The sequence below is a fragment of the Gordionus sp. m RMFG-2023 genome, chromosome 1 (assembly GCF_954871325.1).
Source record: "Gordionus sp. m RMFG-2023 chromosome 1, tfGorSpeb1-WG-v2, whole genome shotgun sequence".
Classification (NCBI taxonomy): domain Eukaryota; kingdom Metazoa; phylum Nematomorpha; class Gordioida; order Chordodea; family Parachordodidae; genus Gordionus; species Gordionus sp. m RMFG-2023.
In genome coordinates, this window is record NC_088775.1 from 73,187,151 (window position 1) to 73,205,380 (window position 18,230).

At 28.3% G+C, this 18,230-nt stretch overlaps 1 long non-coding RNA gene across 1 annotated transcript; it reads left to right on the forward strand.

Annotated features, from left to right (window-relative positions):
* The first annotated feature begins 7,997 nt into the window (after positions 1 to 7,997).
* Positions 7,998 to 17,803, forward strand: LOC135922732 (uncharacterized). The gene is made up of 3 exons (XR_010571014.1): positions 7,998 to 8,034; positions 15,604 to 15,722; positions 17,680 to 17,803. It is a non-coding gene; the product is annotated as an uncharacterized LOC135922732 (long non-coding RNA).
* The last annotated feature ends 427 nt before the right edge of the window (positions 17,804 to 18,230 follow it).

Genomic DNA, 18,230 nt, shown 5'->3' on the forward strand with positions numbered 1-18,230 from the left:
TATATGCATTTAATATTTAAAATCTCTCGTTATAAGCCTATTTAGCAAGAAAAATATTGACTAATCCTGAAATTACGATAATAGATATCTATACCTTTATATAATCTATGAGAAAAATTGCTCTCATAATATTCTTCTTAATAAAATAGTGAATAATTAACGCCTGAAAAAAAGTATAGCGCTTTATAACATGGTTCAAAGTTAATCCCAGTATCAATTTTAATGTGTAAAACATTTAAGAAATGATTTAAATTGGAGAACTTTTATTAATAAAATTTATGTTAATAATATTAAATTATAATTTTAAAAACAAAAAATGAATAAAATAAAAAAATTTATATTTATACCCCTAAAAATAATAAAAAAAAATTTGGAAAGTTAAAAAAAATGATTATTAATCATATCCCTATCCCTAACAATGAAGAAAAGAAAAAATCTCAACAAATTTGCCGTCTAGCTGGCACCACTAAAAGTAAAATAAAATATCTTTTATAATTTTAGAATTTAAATAGTCACTTCACTTCCATCGATAAATACAAAAAAAAAATTATATCAAGTTACTTTAAGACAATACCACTTGACCCACATATTTTTCTTAAATTCTTTTGATTTTATTCCTATAAAGTTTAAAACTAACTTAACCAACTACACACATGCATCTAATTCTTTTACAATTTTAATTTAATCAAATTTTACGATGCTAATATACATTGCCTCGATAATTTATCACTATCAACATTTAACATGAACTATCAATATAATTCAATCCATACATAATTTCACAATTTAACTAAGCGATCCATAACCCTTTTTACTCCTAAATAATTATAGATATTTAATTCTATACCCATTTTTTCAACTATCTCTTAATATACCAATTTTATTCAGCTCTATCCCTTGCACAATTGGACTAAGCGATTCATAACCTTTTTTATCTTTAATTTTATATTATACAATCCACAATTCCCTCAGATAATTAGCATTTACATTTCTCATATATATTCCCAAATTTTTCTTTTATTTCTATACGAATCTTTTATTTTATTACATTTTTATACCCTTGTTTTCAGCTAATCCCGATGCCTCGTGACCTCACTATTATCCTCCAATCTAACCTTAAGTATTTTATTTTCTACATTCCCTATAACCACTCCCTTCTCCCATTTTCTAGTTATTCCATACATCCTACCACATACTAATTGATTAATTACATATTCCAAAACAACGTTACAATTCTCACATTCGCAGCAACTCTTTTCAAAATATCTAAAAAAATAATCATTTTTCTTCCCATCATTTTTTCTGCCGGTGACAGGCCATCTTTCCCACTGCACTATTATAATATAAGTGCGCTACCCACAGCTCAGCTTTACATTCTTTATGTTTCTTTAACCAATTTTTTATAATCGCCGTCATCCGTTTAGCTTGTCTATTCGAACTGGTATGATAAGGTGGCACCATGATATGTCTCATTTATTTTAAAACAAAAATCCTTGAATACCGCACCTACAAAAGCAGGCCCTCCATCTGACATTATTATCCTTGGAATTCCAAATTTTGCAAATATTTTCTTACAATGTTTTATAACTATTCCCGCGGTTAAACCATGCACCTCTTCAAATTCAATCTACTTAGAAAATGAATCCACACTAAAAATAAATTTTTTTCCTTCTCATTCAAAGAAATAAAGAAATCTATATGGCCCTCTCCCAAGGCCCTCTAGTTTTTGGCCAACTATCACCCTTTTCTTTCCGGGGCATATTACACCAGGCATTGCAAACATCACAACTTTTACCCAAATTATTAATTTCTTCATTCATCCCAGACCACCATACATATTCCCTTCCCCATTGTTTCATTTTAGTTATTCCTTGATGACCCGCATGTAACATATTTAAAACCCTTTCTCTTAATCGTCGGGGTACGACAACTCTATTCTCATTAGACAATCATCAATTATTATCAATTCATCCTCTATATTTTTTATATTTATTCCCTTTATCATCCCACGTTTTTTTTCCTGTAAAAAATAATTTTATCAAAGCCATTTCCCTGTCTTTTAAAGTATATTCTTGTATTTTATTTCACGTAGTAGGATTACCCTTAAAACCCTCCGTTAATATCCTAATCAACGCCTTTTCACCAACCATCCACTATAATATTATTCTCTCCATCCACTCCTAATCTCGATAAAACATCTGGTAAATGATTTTCTTTTCTCTGCCTATATTTCAATTCCAAATTAAAACTACCCACTAACAATAACCAACGCTGAAGTCTAGGTGACATCTTAACTCCTTATTATCTTTTTTAAACAAATGTATCAGTGGTTTATGATCTGTATACACCACAAATTTTCTTCCAATCAAATATTCCCTGCATTTTCTCAATCCTAAAATAACTGCTAACGCTTCTTGCTCTATCACCGAATATCTCGTTTCTACCTCTCTAAATACTCCCTAGAAAAATATTACCGGTCTTTCCATTTCTTCTATCAAATATAATAGAGCTCCTCCCATTTCTTTGAAGCATCTACTGCCAAAATTACCTCCAAATCACGATTAAAACATATCAAAACAGGTTCTCTACTAATTTCCAATTTCGGCCCTCCATTCAAACGGCAATTTAAGCACTGCACAATATTGTTGAACATATCCCTCTTTTAAACGGAAATCCACCTCATAATCTACCAATCGACTTAATTTTTTATCAAAAATTTCCCCATATTTATTTTCCAAATCCATCACTGCTTTTTGCAAAATCTCCAACTTTTGATTTACCTCAATCGCTGCCACTACTACATTGCCCTCAATTTTTTTCCTTACTAATTCCGCTGGTATAATTTCTAACACCGGACATTTATATCTTTCAAATGTTCTTTCTTCCGACTGATTACTATCCAAATACTTTCTGGTATTATTATTTTCTCCTCCCAATATCCTAAATTCCAAATTTGATTCTTTAAAACTTCATCACCTCCTATACCACAATTTTCCAGCCACGATGCCTCTACAATTATCTCATCCTATTTCTCTTTTAAAATCTTTGACACTAATTTCCAATATATTTCAACTTAGCTCATTAATTTTCTCAATTTCTTGACATATCCACGTCATATTTATTAACCAAAATATTAGGCTCTACCTGACATTTATCACACTCAATTTTTAAACTTCCCTGAATTTCCTCAACATTATTTACCATACTTTCAACTTTAATATTTTCTGAAACCACATTTTCCCCCAATTTATTCTCCAGGTTTTTACCACACACCTCCTCTACGAGCTTTTTATGTATTCCAATATTTTCCTCAACTATATTTTTCACTTTGAACATATTTCAAAAATTATTTTCCAATCCTAATTTTGATATCCAAGCCCATCCCATAATAGCACCAATTTCTTCTTTTATTATCCAAAGATCGAAAAAATGCACTACCTCTTTTATTAATACTGGTACATTTACCCTTCCCAAAACCATAATTTCAGCTCCATTTAATTGTCTTACTATCAACTTATCATTTATTATTTATTTATTCGGCCATAATTTATAAAATTCCTCAAACCCCATGACCTATATAGTAGTTCCTGTATCTAATAACATTGTAATTTCTTTATTTTCCCCTATTAATTCTCACACGTGGACACTAATCATAATTAATATTTTTCTTCCCTACTAAAATTGGTATATTACAAATTTGTATGTTCGACTTGGACCACTTATTTCCCTTATTTTTAATGACCAAATTATTATTATCCTTATCTTCTCCCAATTTATTTTCAAAATTTAATGCATTTTCTGATAATTTTTACTTTTGATTCAAGGGATTTTCGATATAATACCCCCAAATTTGCTCCTTGGCCGTCATATAGTCACTCTACAGGATATTCTCGCACATAATGACCGATATTTCTACATCGGAAACAAATTAGTTGGGAATTATTTCCTTCATTTTTCGTTTCCTTAGGTATCACATTATCATATTCATTTTTAATATTCAATCCTGTTATCCCATTTTTAACCAACGAAAACGCAACCGATGGAAAAGCGGACACTTGTTTGCTCTCTTATGAAACATCTATCCGAAGTATGACCTGTTCTTTCACAATTTAACATGACATTACCTTTCGTTCATTTTCTTTTATTTTGAAAGCTGACACATAACATTTGGCATTATGACCAGTATTTCCCGATCTTCCACAGATAATTGGTAGAATTCTCTGCATTACTCTTTCATTACAATCTCTTGTATGACCATATTTTCCACAATTATAACACGTTCCATTCGATGACGTTCTTTGATTTATTCTTTCCTTACACTCTTTGCTTATGTGACCATACTTTCCACATGCAAAACATGTTTCACTTGATCCCGTTCTAATTGACCAACACCCCCTTTATTTTCCTCCTTTTCATTTTGATTTCTATTAATATTTTATTATATACCTTTGATTTGCCTCGTTCAATTTTTTAATTTCCCATTCCATTTCTTCTACTTTTTTAAGTAGTTCTTTTTCTATTTTCTTTTTTTTTATATTTTCAATTTCTACTTCTTTTATTATCATATCCTTTACCATATTTATTATTTCAATCACCTTTCATATTTTTATTTTCCGTATTAATTTCATTTCTTTCTTTTTCAGAATATCGAATGATATCTGTTTTATTAACATTAATTCCAAATTTTCTTTTTCAGAAACTCTAACAATATCTGTTTTTAATATTCCATTTTTTTTATCATTTTTCATCAGTATATTTTTTTATTCTTAAATTCGGCTACAAAAGTGATTAAAGCACTAACCCTACTTACGAAGCACTAAAGAATGATATAAGTTTCATCGTTAGTGTTTCTAATCGTTAGGACAACTTCACGCCTAAATCGTGATGTCATAATTTTTATTTATCTTATAACTTTTATCCATATGGCGGTTAGCTAAATAAAGAACGGAATTTAAATATAGTATTTAAGCAATAAATAATGGCGAAAACCGGATGTTTAGTACTACTATAGTTTTTGTTTTGGCACGTCGCCATTATTTGTTCATTTTGTTTTTGTCGCCAATAACTTTTTATTCTTAAATTCGGCTACAAAAGTGATTAAAGCACTAACCTCCACTAACGAAGCACTAAAGAATGATATATTTTATCGTTAGTGCTTTCAATCGACTTTTAAGCGTGAAGTTGGCATAAGTTTTTATTTTTGCTTATAACATTTTTTCCTTAAATTCCTATACGGATTGAAGCACTAACAAGCACTAACGAAGCACTAAAAAATGACATATGATTCATTGTTAGAGCTTCTCGGCCAACTTCACGGAGCTTATTTCATTACATAACTTTTCTATTTTATCAAATTTTCCATTTTTTTCCCTATCCATTTGTTTTATAAATCTTATTTTATTTGCCTATTTCTTAATATTTCTTCTTTTATACCAAAAATAAATTATAATCCATAATATTAGCCTTAAATAAAGCTAATACTAAATAAATACTTATAGACATATTTTTGATTTCCACTTAATTATATATATTCTTCTTGTTGAACATTTTTTTTATACTTTAATTTATACCTTACAAATTATTCCAATTCTAAATTTAAATTTTGTATATTTATAGCAAACTTATTAAAAATTTTATTATAACAATCTTTATAATTCTAAATGGAAAAAAATATGCTAATGCAATTATTTTTAAAATAATAATAATTTTTTTTAGCCTTCGTATAGATGATAGTAATTGGTTACGCCGAATAACCTTTTTAATAATCATACGTGTCTTTTTTTTTACACGGCACCACTGTAATAAGCTCTTAATTTCAGGATTGTGCATTTGACCAGTAAAATACGTTTCGGTCAATTGACCGATATTTGACAGGTCAAATATGGTCAAATACGGTCAAATGGGGTCAAATTCAAATATATGTTTTTTTAAGTTAATATTAACTTTATTTTGAATATAATAATAAAATGAATCTATAATATTAATTTTTTAAATTCATTGTCATTCAATAACTAACATGTAGCTATCTGTAGCAGAGGTTTGTTCTGATCCATATTCAATATTATCATTTTCTTTAATATTTTTTAATCAATTTTCCTGATGTCTTAGATCTTCAATCGATTTCTATTTTCATAAGAATATTAACCCAAATCGACCTATTTCTTTCAAAGTAGAACTAGGAATTATTAGTCTCTTAATGGGCAGGGTGGACAAAGTTTAATCTATTAACTATGTCGGAATTGATTGTTTCTGGAAATTACTTTCCACATAATTTGCTATATTAAACATGCTATTTTTGCTTCTGAAATTAATTATATCACTTAAAATATTTTGGTCATCACGACCTTGTAAAATAGCTAATTCTTGAATTATATCACATACTTGTGAGTTTTCCTCTTGATATTGTGGACACAAAAAATAAGCAAACATTGTGATCACATGTATTTACATCGTTTTTCCCTTTTTTAAACATATTTTTAATTTATTTTTCCTTTAAATTTTTTAGAGTATTTGACCGTATTTGACAGGTCAAATACTTTTAAGGTCAATTGACTGAATTTGACTGGTCAATTGACCGACTTGCCAACCCTGCTTAATTTGCTTATTAATACTGCTTATTAATGGAATTATAGAATAGGCCTTTTTTAACTTTATTTTTTTCCAATTTTTCTATCATAAAAAAAAATATTTTTTAAAACAAAAAAAACGAAGAATTGAAAATAATAATTTTTCCAATATTATTTTTTTTATCAATTATTCATTATATAAAATAAATAAATACTTCGGGCCGGGTCGGGTTGGGCCTTAGAAATTTTTAAAAATATATCTTAAATTTATCAATTTTATATTGAATTTTTTATGTAAAATAAAAATATGTGATTTTATTTATAGAAAGTAGACGCCAAATAACATATATCGTTTATTTTGCGTAATTATAAAAATTAATTTCTATATTTAAATAAATTCGGGCCGGGCCAGGCCGGGCAAAACTTTATAAATAAATTTCGGGCCGGGCTGTGCTTAAAAAATTAGGCTCGATGCAGATCACTAACAGATATATTCTAATTCATTATTATGTAAAATTGTTAGTTCTGAAACACATATTTTATGAAAAATAAATGTATTTAACTTCACAATATTGGCGACAATCGTTATGAAAAACATTCTTGGGTATATCGGAAATTCTAGTGGAAGAGTTGATAATAATTTTAGTCATATTAGATAAATATTTAATAAATTTTGATATTATTAGTTATTTTAAATGTTGGTAAAGTTTATTCCGGTTAAAAATAATTATTCCGACACGGAATTAACAGATTTATTTTTATGTTATTTTGGTAATCATAATATTTTAAATATCGAAAACAAGCTCTTCCATTCCACGGAAACTTGACGATCTATCTCACATTTATGGAAATTAAAAGAATATAGGAGAAAACCTCATAAGGTTTTTTTGCCACGCGTATAGACTTTAATCGACTTAAAAGGGCGGAAGAAAAGACTTTGTTGGAATTTTTTAATAAACTTTTTATTGGCCAAATGTAACTATGGTAAGGATGTTGATGTCGTTGATAGCAGATTGGGGGATCTATTTATGTCTGGTATGGATTTACCTAATCTTGGAAGTGATCTTCGAGCATTATATCCGAAGGGTGTAAGGAAAAGACATTTCTTTCGAACTTATACTTAATCTTGCGTTTGCATCAGATAGCTAATAAAAAATTAATTTGAAAAGGCATCTGGACAAAAGCTCATCGTGTTTTTTTAAAAAATTGTTTATGATTTATAATAATTTTGTTAGATATCTATATTATAATTTTCCGATGTCCTCAATATGTCACGTAATCGCTACGTCATGTCATTGGTACGTGTTTATTTATTTATTATTATATATTTTTTTGTTGGAATCATCTGCTTTTATGAAATGATAATATTTTGAGAATAAATTTCTTAGAAAACATAAAGCTAACAACATCCACCACAACAGCCAAGCACGATGCAAATGAAAAGCAGCTATTATCCTCAAAACTAAAGGTAATAATAAATGTATATTTTTAATTTTCTGTCCAACCATAATAAAATAAATTTAAATATCTCTTAAAGACAAGTTACATATTCATTCCTGTCCTAGTTTGTAATAGTTATTGTTGATATTTAATTTAATAATTAAAATGTCAATCAAAAAATCATTTTTATTTTATTTTGTTAAAAAAATCCCTTATGTGTTTTATGATATAAATTATGGGGACATATTTTCTTCGATTAACAAAACAAGATATATTTTTTTGTTTTGAGTTTTGTATTCATAAAAGATCATCATTATTTTTATATTTGAAGAATATGTAATTATTTTATATATGATAATACATCATCATTGATTTTTTTATGAAAATATTAATTTTTCTGGATTATGTGAATTAATTTTTTTGATATAATTAATTTGTTTTATTGGATCAATTTTTTTGCAATCAATTTTTTTATACAAATTGATTAAAGATATTTAGCTTTGAAAATAGTGTATGTTTCAAGGGATTAAGTTTAAATCTTTTAATTACTATTAATTAACTTTCTTTAAAAGATATTTAGCTTTGAAAATATTGTATGTTTCAAGGGTTTAAGTTTAAATATTTTACTTACCATTAATTAACTAATTTTTTTAAACATCTTTGATATTTTATAATTCCTTTAATATATCAGGGCTCTTAAATAAAATAACTATCTATATTATAATTTTCAGATGTCCTCACTACGTCATCGCTACGTCATGTCATCGCTACTTATTTATTATATATTTTTATTATTTATTACTTATACTTATTCTAAATTAGTGTGCAAGTAAATTATATTATATTGAAACAAATTTAATATTTAAAGTTTTCTAAGAATATTTGAATGTTACGAGTTCAATTTTATTTAATTTAGAATAAATCAAAGTTACGAGTTTTATTTTATTTAATTTATTTTAAAATTTTTACATCTATTTTAAAACTAAAATATCATGCTTATATAACAATTTTAATATTAACATAATAATTTATATAAAAAAAATCAATTTTCACAATTTATAAAAAAAATCAATTTATACAAACATAAAAAAAAACAATTTAAAGGTTAGTATTAATCGGTCATATCAACATTCCACCCTTTAAAAAAATGATCTCCACTCAGGTTTTTCTTGCATGTGAATCTTATCGTGCAGTCAACGTTTCTTGATAGTTTTATTGTCATTAGTATATTTCATTAACTTTTGCTATTGAAAGTTTATTTGAAAGAAAAATATTTTATTATACATATATATTTTTTTAGTCTTTATTTCATTATAAAATTATCGAATTTTTTGGGCAAAATTATATTCCTGCTTGGTCTTTGACTAACAAGACTCTGTTCTTGTACTCCTAAATTTGAATCATCATTTCTTCTAAAACTTACAGTAAAAGGTATTGCATTTTCAGTATTTGTTTTCAAATGTGTCGTTTCATCAAGAGGTGTGCTATTCATAGACCTTTTTTTAATTTGGTCTAAATGTCTTCTAATAATTTTGTCTCCTGTATCCACTTCAAATGTTAAATTCCCATTTTTATGTTTTACCGTGCCTTTGTCCCATATATTATCCTTGAAGGTTTTATACCAAACTTTGTCACCATTCATGATATTTCTATTTGACGATAAATTGCGATTAAATTCATTCACTTTATCTTCTTGCGGTTTGATTAAGTCCCATCTGGATCTTATGGTTCTGTTGAACATCACTTCGCTTGGTATCTTGTTGGTTGTCGTGTTTGGTGTGTTGCGATAATTAAATAATAACTTTTCTAAAGCTATATCTAAGTTATTTTATCATTACTTTCCATATTCCTTTTCATGCATATTTTCATTGATCTTATCATTATCTCACACTAACCATTGGACTGTTGGTGGTGAGGCGTGGTGAAAATGTAATCATCCATGATCACTACAAAATTTTTTATACAAGCTACTTGTAAAATTCGTACCATTATCACTGATTATCATATCGGGTATACCAAACAAACTGATTATTTTTAATAATTCTTTAATTGTAGACTCAGTAGTTATATCTCTCATTCTTCTAATGATAGGAAACTTGCTAAGTGCGTCAACACATACCAAAAAATTGCTACCTTCTAACTGTGCAAAGTCGATGTGCACGCGTTCGAACACTTTTACAGCTGTTTCCCATGGATTTTGTATATTATGAGGATTGTCCGCATATTTATTACACGTATCACAGTTTCTCACCTCCTGATCTATTTCAGCGTTTAGACAAGGCCACCACAAATAATCTCTTGCCAACAATTTCGTTTTCCCTGCACCAAGATGCCCTTTGTGTAATATCTCCTTTCTCATATTAATCGGTATAATGATCCTATTCTCTTAAAAAAGACAATCTTTAATTAAGCTCAGTTCCATTTCCATATTTTTATATATTTTATTCTTTATCTGTTCATGATTCTTTATATTATTAATTACCTCCATTAATTCGATATCAAAACTAGTTTCTTGAACTATTCTTTTAAAATTTATTGGTAAGTCGCAAAATTTGTCATCAATTATTTCATCATCTATCTCTTGTACTATTTCTTCTGTGTTCATTTGGGGTAATCTTGACAAACAATCCGGTACTACATTTCGTTTCCCGGGTCTATGCATTATCGTAAAGTCATAAGCTCCCATAGCCAAACTCCATTTTTGAAGTCGCATTAATATGGATGAATTATCCTTAAGTCCCTTCGTAAATATATAAACGAGTGGCTTGTGATTTGTGAATATTGTAAATCTCGTACCAATTAAATATTCTTGAAACTTTTTTACCAGGTATATAACAGATAAAGCTTCCCTCTCTATATTGTAATTAAACTCTGATTTTAATAAAGCACTTGACGCGAAAGCAATGGGTTTCTCTTTGCCATCACTTTCAATATGAAATAAGACTGCGCCTAGACCTTTCTTTGAAGCATCAGTTGCAATGCCTATTGGTAGATCCGGATTATAAAAATTTAACGTAGGCGGAGTACTTATCAATTTTTTTAGGTCGTCGAAGCTTTCTTGATCTTTATTAACTATTTTGTATAAAGGATCAGCTATGTCCGCAAAATTACATAAAAATTTTCGATAATAGCTCGCCATCCCCAAAAAGGTTGCCAATTCATCTTTTGTCTTCGGTTCCGGCATGTTAAAAATAGCTTTTATCTTACCATCGTTGGGATGTATACCATGTTTGTCTATATCATGTCCCAAAGAGCGCATTTTATCTTGCAGGAATAAACTTTTGTCGAAATTGGGGGTTAATCCAAACTTGATGATCTTTTCGAATACTTTTTTAATGTTCTCCAAATGTATTTCATCATTATCACCTGTAATTAACAAGTCGTCAATGTAAAATATAACATCTTTTAAATCACCGAAAATGTTATCCATAGTTTGTTAGAAAATTGCCGACGAAGTTTTTAAACCAAACGGCAGTCTCGTAAACCTATAATAGCCCTTATGTGTCGATATCGTAAGGAAATCTCTTGATTCTTTGTGTATAGGTATTTGGAGAAACGCGTTTTTAAAATCTATCTTGGTAACCTTTAGATAATTTTGCGATTAAACCATTAATGCGTGGTATAGGGTACTTGAAATCTTGTAAAGCAGGGTTGATAGTATTTTTGAAGTCGACACAGCCGAAGTGAGCCATCGCTCTTATAAACGGGAGTGAGAGGACTAGCCCATCTAACATCTTCAACAGGTTCAATAATTTTATCGTTTATCCACTTTTGAAATTCTTTTGTTATCAAATCAATTCTAGAATAAGGTATACGCCTTGGCCGTATGATTTTCGGTGTGGCATCGTGTTTTCGTAATTTGACAAAGCTGCGTAGCATTGGTTTTTTGTTAAGTTTAAAATTGCATTGCTTAATTAATTCTTGTATAGTATTATCATAATTATCTTCGACCATATTCACAAATTTATCTAGTATATTCCCAAAAACTGTTATCCAGGTCCTTCCTAACAGTGCAATCTTATCACTCTAGACTACATAAGCAGTTAAGATTTGACTTTTGTCCTCGAATTTTGCCTTGACTCTGGTAGTTCCTAATACATTTATTGTGTTTCCATCATATCCAGTTAATTTAATATCTGATTTATTTAAGATTTTTACTCAAATCTTTTTCGCGATATGAATCGGTAGGATACTATACCTTTAGCCGGTATCAATCTGCATCAAAATAGGCATGTCGTTCAAATATACCGTAACCTTATATGCATCGTTAGCTGTGTAATTATTATCGGTATCTATATTGTTTATGTCTAAATTGTATAAATTATATTCTTTTCTTTCTAGTTTGTCAATCATCTTCTTTTATCTCTTCTATATTTACAGTGTTTATTTTATTTGTATATCGTGATTGATTATTATCGTTGTTATGATATTTACAATTGCATACTTGATTTCTTCCTTGATTTCCAATATTATGATTATCGTTATATCTTTGAATAAATCTTGAATCGTTATAATGTCTGTTATATCTGTAATTATAATCATTATTAAACCTATAATTATTATAGTTATTGTTATTATAATTAGCTCTATTATCAAATCTCAAAGAATTATTGTACGATCCTGGATAGTTTGCTCTGACGTTGTTGTAATAATTCGCGTTATAATTCTGATATCTAGGGTTGTAATTATTTCCTTGATATCTGGGGTTATAATTATTTCTTTGAAAGTCATGGCCTCTTGTTGTCCATCGTTGTCTGTTATCGTAATTAGATTGTAAATTTTGTCATTCGTCATGGTCTCCATATCTCACCAATTGTTGATTTTCTTCTGTTTTCCTGCCTCTTTGCCTTTCTACATGTTTCACGGTTGTATCATCTTCTGTTTTTTCGTTTGAAGAAATATTTTCAACTTTAGCAATTTAATGAAAGAGAAATGTAGGGTTGAGGATTTAATCTAGAATGGTTATTAGGATGGTCGCACAGGATAAAAATTAGACAGAAAACAGACACTTTATTAAATTCAATAGAAGAAAAATGATAGTCTTTATTGATTATATTACATGAATATTAACGTTGATGTGGTCTTTTTATTTTATAATATGGTTATACAAAAGAAAACAAGTGGTCTTAGAAAATGAAAATATATATCTATATATATATATTTAATCGCCTTGAGATGTATTTATATACATGTTAATTTCATTGAATAAAAAGATAATATGAACATATTTAAATATATATTACAACAAATTGAATAAGCGAAATATTTAAGAAGTATTTAAATATACAATGAATTACAACAAATTAAGCTAACATGTAACACAATTATATTTTCTTTTAATTTTAACTCTTCAAAATCATCTCTTAAAGTAAGAACTTCTGCTAATGTAATGTTTTCTTTTAACGTAATTTTCTGCCTAATATTTTTGCTGATTGATGAAATTTTTACTTTTTCAATAACTCTACTATCACTTAGCAAACATTTATTTTTTAAAATGCATAATCTACTTACTCAATTGATGTAACTTTCGTTTTTACCTTGTACAGCTGCGTTAAATAATAATAAGTTGGAATTTGTAGATTTCCTCGGGTGTAATAACCTTTTCAATCAATATCGATGGAATGATGAAGTCGGTAGGTGAACATATCTATTTGAGCTTGATATATACCTCATAGTCTTCTTTTAAAGGAACCTGCTTTTTCGATGTCCGAGATCTGAGTGTCCTTGAAGATGTCTTCGAATCTATTCAAAAAAAGATCGCCATTGCCTGAGTATATTGGAAATTCAATATTTATATTAACATTATTATTGGGAATCTATTTCATATTTATTTATTTATTTACGATTTCCTCGAATATGTAGCGGAACTGCCACCATAAAGTTTACTAAGAATATTTGAATGTTATGAGTTCAATTTTATTTAATTTAGAATAAATCAAAGTTACGAGTTTAATTTTATTTAATTTATTTTAAAATTTTTACATCTATTTTAAAACTAAAATTTAACAATTTTCATATTAACATAATAATTTATATAAAAAAATCAATCTTCACAATTTATAAAAAAAATCAATTTATATAAACATAAAAAAAACAATTTAAAGGTTAGTATTAATTGATCATATCAACAATATTTTTAGCTGTTTCATAAAAACTACTCTTTTAAATATAGTTATTTCTTTAAATCATTCTATTCTAAATTAGTATGCAAGTAAATTGTATTATATTGAAACAAATTATATATATGTATATAAAAACTACACTATTAAATATAATTATTTCTTCAAATCATTCTATTCTAAATTAGTGTGCAAGTAAAATATATTATATTGAAACAAATTATAGTCATGTATTTTAGATATCAAAAAATAAAAATAAATACATATAATATTTTTAGCTGATTCATAAAAACATTACATAGTAAGTTGAAATTTGTCCCACATAAAAAAGGACCTTTAATACACGGTGGGGTATATTTCATCCGGAATGATTTTTTTATTTTATTTATTATACAGATGTTATGAATATATCCCATATAAAAAATAATATTATTTATGTTTATTTAAATATTTTCGCGCGCAAAAAGTTTCTTATTTTATCATTTCCGTCTTTCCATTTTGTTTTTTCCAAAATATTTTTTAAAAATTTTTTAAATCAACTTTAATGGAATTCTCGTATGTTTGGGATATAAAAAATGGCAAGAAACATTTATATATTCTATCGATATATTTATCATAAATATCAATAATATTAAAAATGATCACCTATTTTTTTGACAGTTACAAAAGTATCCGGTGATTTATGTTCCGCTGTATAATGCTTATTTTATATTTATTTTCCGAGGCTTTTCTTCTTTCTAGTCGATGCGACTATTATCAATAGTTTTGCCATTCATAATTAAAATATTTTGTTTATATATAATAATTGAATTTTAAAATTCTTAGGTATTATTTTCAAAATAAATATACATGAAAAACTTTCGACTAAAGATTATCGAGAATCTTTTATATCAAAAATTATTGTATTGGGAGTATCATCATAGTTGCAGACCAATACAATAACGACTCCTGCAAAACACCATAAAAAATAAGTGGCTGATGATCTAAGGAAAAAGGGATCGGATCACAATCCCATTAAATTATTGATTCGGAATCGCGGAAAATACTAAGAAAGCGGTGCCACCACTATAGCACAACAAAAGACGAAATGAGGACATTCTGGGAATGTTCAATTTGTAAAGTATCACTATGTATTAAACGCGAAAAGAAATTGTTTTTTAATATTTTCCTAATAAAAAATAATTTATATTATATTTGCATAATACACAGTCGGACAAAAATGTCCCTCCCCCATTTATAAATTATTTTGTAATTTTTGTATTATATCGAAAAAATATTTTAAAAACAAGCTCAATCATTATTTTATTTAAGTTTTTATAGGTTAGCAATAGAAGGTTTTTTTTTAATTTTGAAATGTAGCAATAAAGGGTTAAATATAGTTAAAAAATATTTTATAAGTTACTATTATTTCTATTTTATTGATAATATATTTTAATTTATTTAAACATAATATTTATGTAAACATATCATCCATCTAGACCTCGATCTTACACGATAATTATACCAGACAATGGGTTTAAATTTCCAAACAGTGGATATTAATCCACCACACTGGAATGCTCTCTAAAGGGTTCAATGCTAGCTGACTCCTATATAGGTTTTATTTCAATAAAAATAATAATAAATTCTATTTATTCTTTCCTTTTTCTTCCTTTTTTCTATTTCTTTTCCCTTTCACTGTTCCTTTTCTCCCTTTTTTCTTTACCTTTCAATTTTTATAGGATGCTGATTTGGGTCGATTTACAAAAACAACCCTATTATTATTCTTGACAAAAAATCGAACCTATTATTATTATAGACAAAATAATAATATATAATCCACGGGATTTGGCAAAATATAGGTCAAACATTTTTGCCATCTACGAGCAAAATCTTCAGTCTTACATATTATTTTGGCTAAAATAATTGGGTTGTTTTTAAAAATCGACCAAACTTAGACATTTTAACTATCTTACTCGCCTCCCCTCATTTTCTTTTCATTATTTCCTTTTTTTTCCTTAACCTTTTCTTTCTTTCCCTTTCCCTTTCCTTTACTTTTCTCTTTCTCTTGCCTCTCAATTATCTTTTTCTTTACCTTTTCCTCTCCCTACTCCTTTCCATATTTCCTTTCCTTTCCTTTCCTTTCCTTTCCTTTCCTTTCCTTTCCTTTCCTTTCCTTTCCTTTCCTTTCCTTTCCTTTCCTTTCCTTTCCTTTCCTTTCCTTTCCTTTCCTTTCCTTTCCTTTCCTTTCCTTTCCTTTCCTTTCCTTTCCTTTCCTTTCCTTTCCTTTCCTTTCCTTTCCTTTCCTTTCCTTTCCTTTTCCTTTCCTTTCCTTTCCTTTCCTTTCCTTTCCTTTCCTTTCCTTTCCTTTCCTTTCCTTTCCTTTCCTTTCCTTTCCTTTCCTTTCCTTTCCTTTTCCTTTCCTTTCCTTTCCTTTCCTTTCCTTTCCTTTCCTTTCCTTTCCTTTCCTTTCCTTTCCTTTTCCTTTCCTTTCCTTTCCTTTCCTTTCCTTTCCTTTCCTTTCCTTTCCTTTCCTTTCCTTTCCTTTCCTTTCCTTTCCTTTCCTTTCCTTTCCTTTCCTTTTCCTTTCCTTTCCTTTCCTTTCCTTTCCTTTCCTTTCCTTTCCTTTCCTTTCCTTTCCTTTTCCTTTCCTTTCCTTTCCTTTCCTTTTCCTTTCCTTTCCTTTCCTTTCCTTTCCTTTCCTTCTTTCCTTTCCTTTTTTCCTTTTTTCCTTTTTATCTTTTTCCTTTTTATCTTCTCTTCTCTTCTTCTTCTCTTCTCTTCTCTTCTCTTCTCTTCTCTTCTCTTCTTCTTCTCTTCTCTTCTTCTTCTTCTTCTCTTCTTCTCTTCTCTTCTCTTCTTCTTCTTCTCTTCTCTTCTTCTTCTCTTCTCTTCTCTTCTTCTTCTTCTTCTCTTCTCTTCTCTTCTTTTATTTTCTTTTCTTCCCCTTTTTCTTTTCACTTTTTCCTTTTTATCTATTTTTTCTTTCACTTTCCCTTTTTCTCTATTTTTTATTTCACTTTCCATTATCCCTTTTCCTTTCCTTTTTTTCTCACCCCATTTCCTTTTTCCCCTTCTTGCCTTTCCATTTCCATTTTCATTCTCTTTACCTTTTCCTTTCCCTGCTCCTTTCCAGATTTTCTTTCCTTTCCCTTTTCCCATTTTCTTTTCCTTCTCATTTTCCTTTCCCTTATCTTTTTCTTTCCCGTTACATTTTGATTCCTCCTTTCAATTTTTCTTTTCCTTGCTCTTTCTTTTCCTTATCCTTTTTCTTCCTTTCATTTTCCCTGTTTATCTATTTTTTCTTTAACTTTCCCTTTTCTCTATTTTTTATTTCACTTTCAATTATCCCGTTTCCTTACCTTTTTTTCTCAGCTCATTTCTTTTCTTCCCTTCACCCGCCTTTTTCTTTCCGTTTTTCATTTCACATTTTCCTTTCCATTACTTTCCCTTTTTTTTCATTAACCCTTTATGCGACATAAATATGACAGTTTTAAGGTTGAGCTAACAATGTCGTTCATGATGCTATTTTAGAGGCGAATACCAATGCTCATTTTGCGTTTTTCTTTTACCAGCGGCCTAAGGCATATGCATCAGCTTTATCGGGACGCAATAGCTATTGTACGCTGCTTTGGTAGGCCATTATTCATTACTTTTACATGCAACCCTAAATGGGATAAAATTATGCATGAATTATTTCCTCATCAGCCTCCAGACGACCGCTCAGATTCATTTGATCGCTTTTTTCATCAAAATTTAAAATGTCAAAAATGATTTGTTCTAAATTTTAACAGATACACAAAAAATAAGTAATCCTCATCATTTTTTTAAAAAAATTAGCCTAAATTTAAATATATTCAGGGATGGGGAAATTAGAAAAATTTTTTTATACTATAAATGTTAAATAAACAGGGCCGTAGCCAGGAATTTTCAGCTAGAGGGCCAGCTGCTTACTTGAAGGGGCGACTATTTTTGTAAAATAAAACAAATAGTTAAGCATTAATAGAAATTTTTTGCTATTTTTATTAAAAATTTATTAATGTAATATGAATACAAAATAATACTATATATACAATTCTTTAAATGCATGATGATATTTTTTATACATAATATTTAGGATATTTTC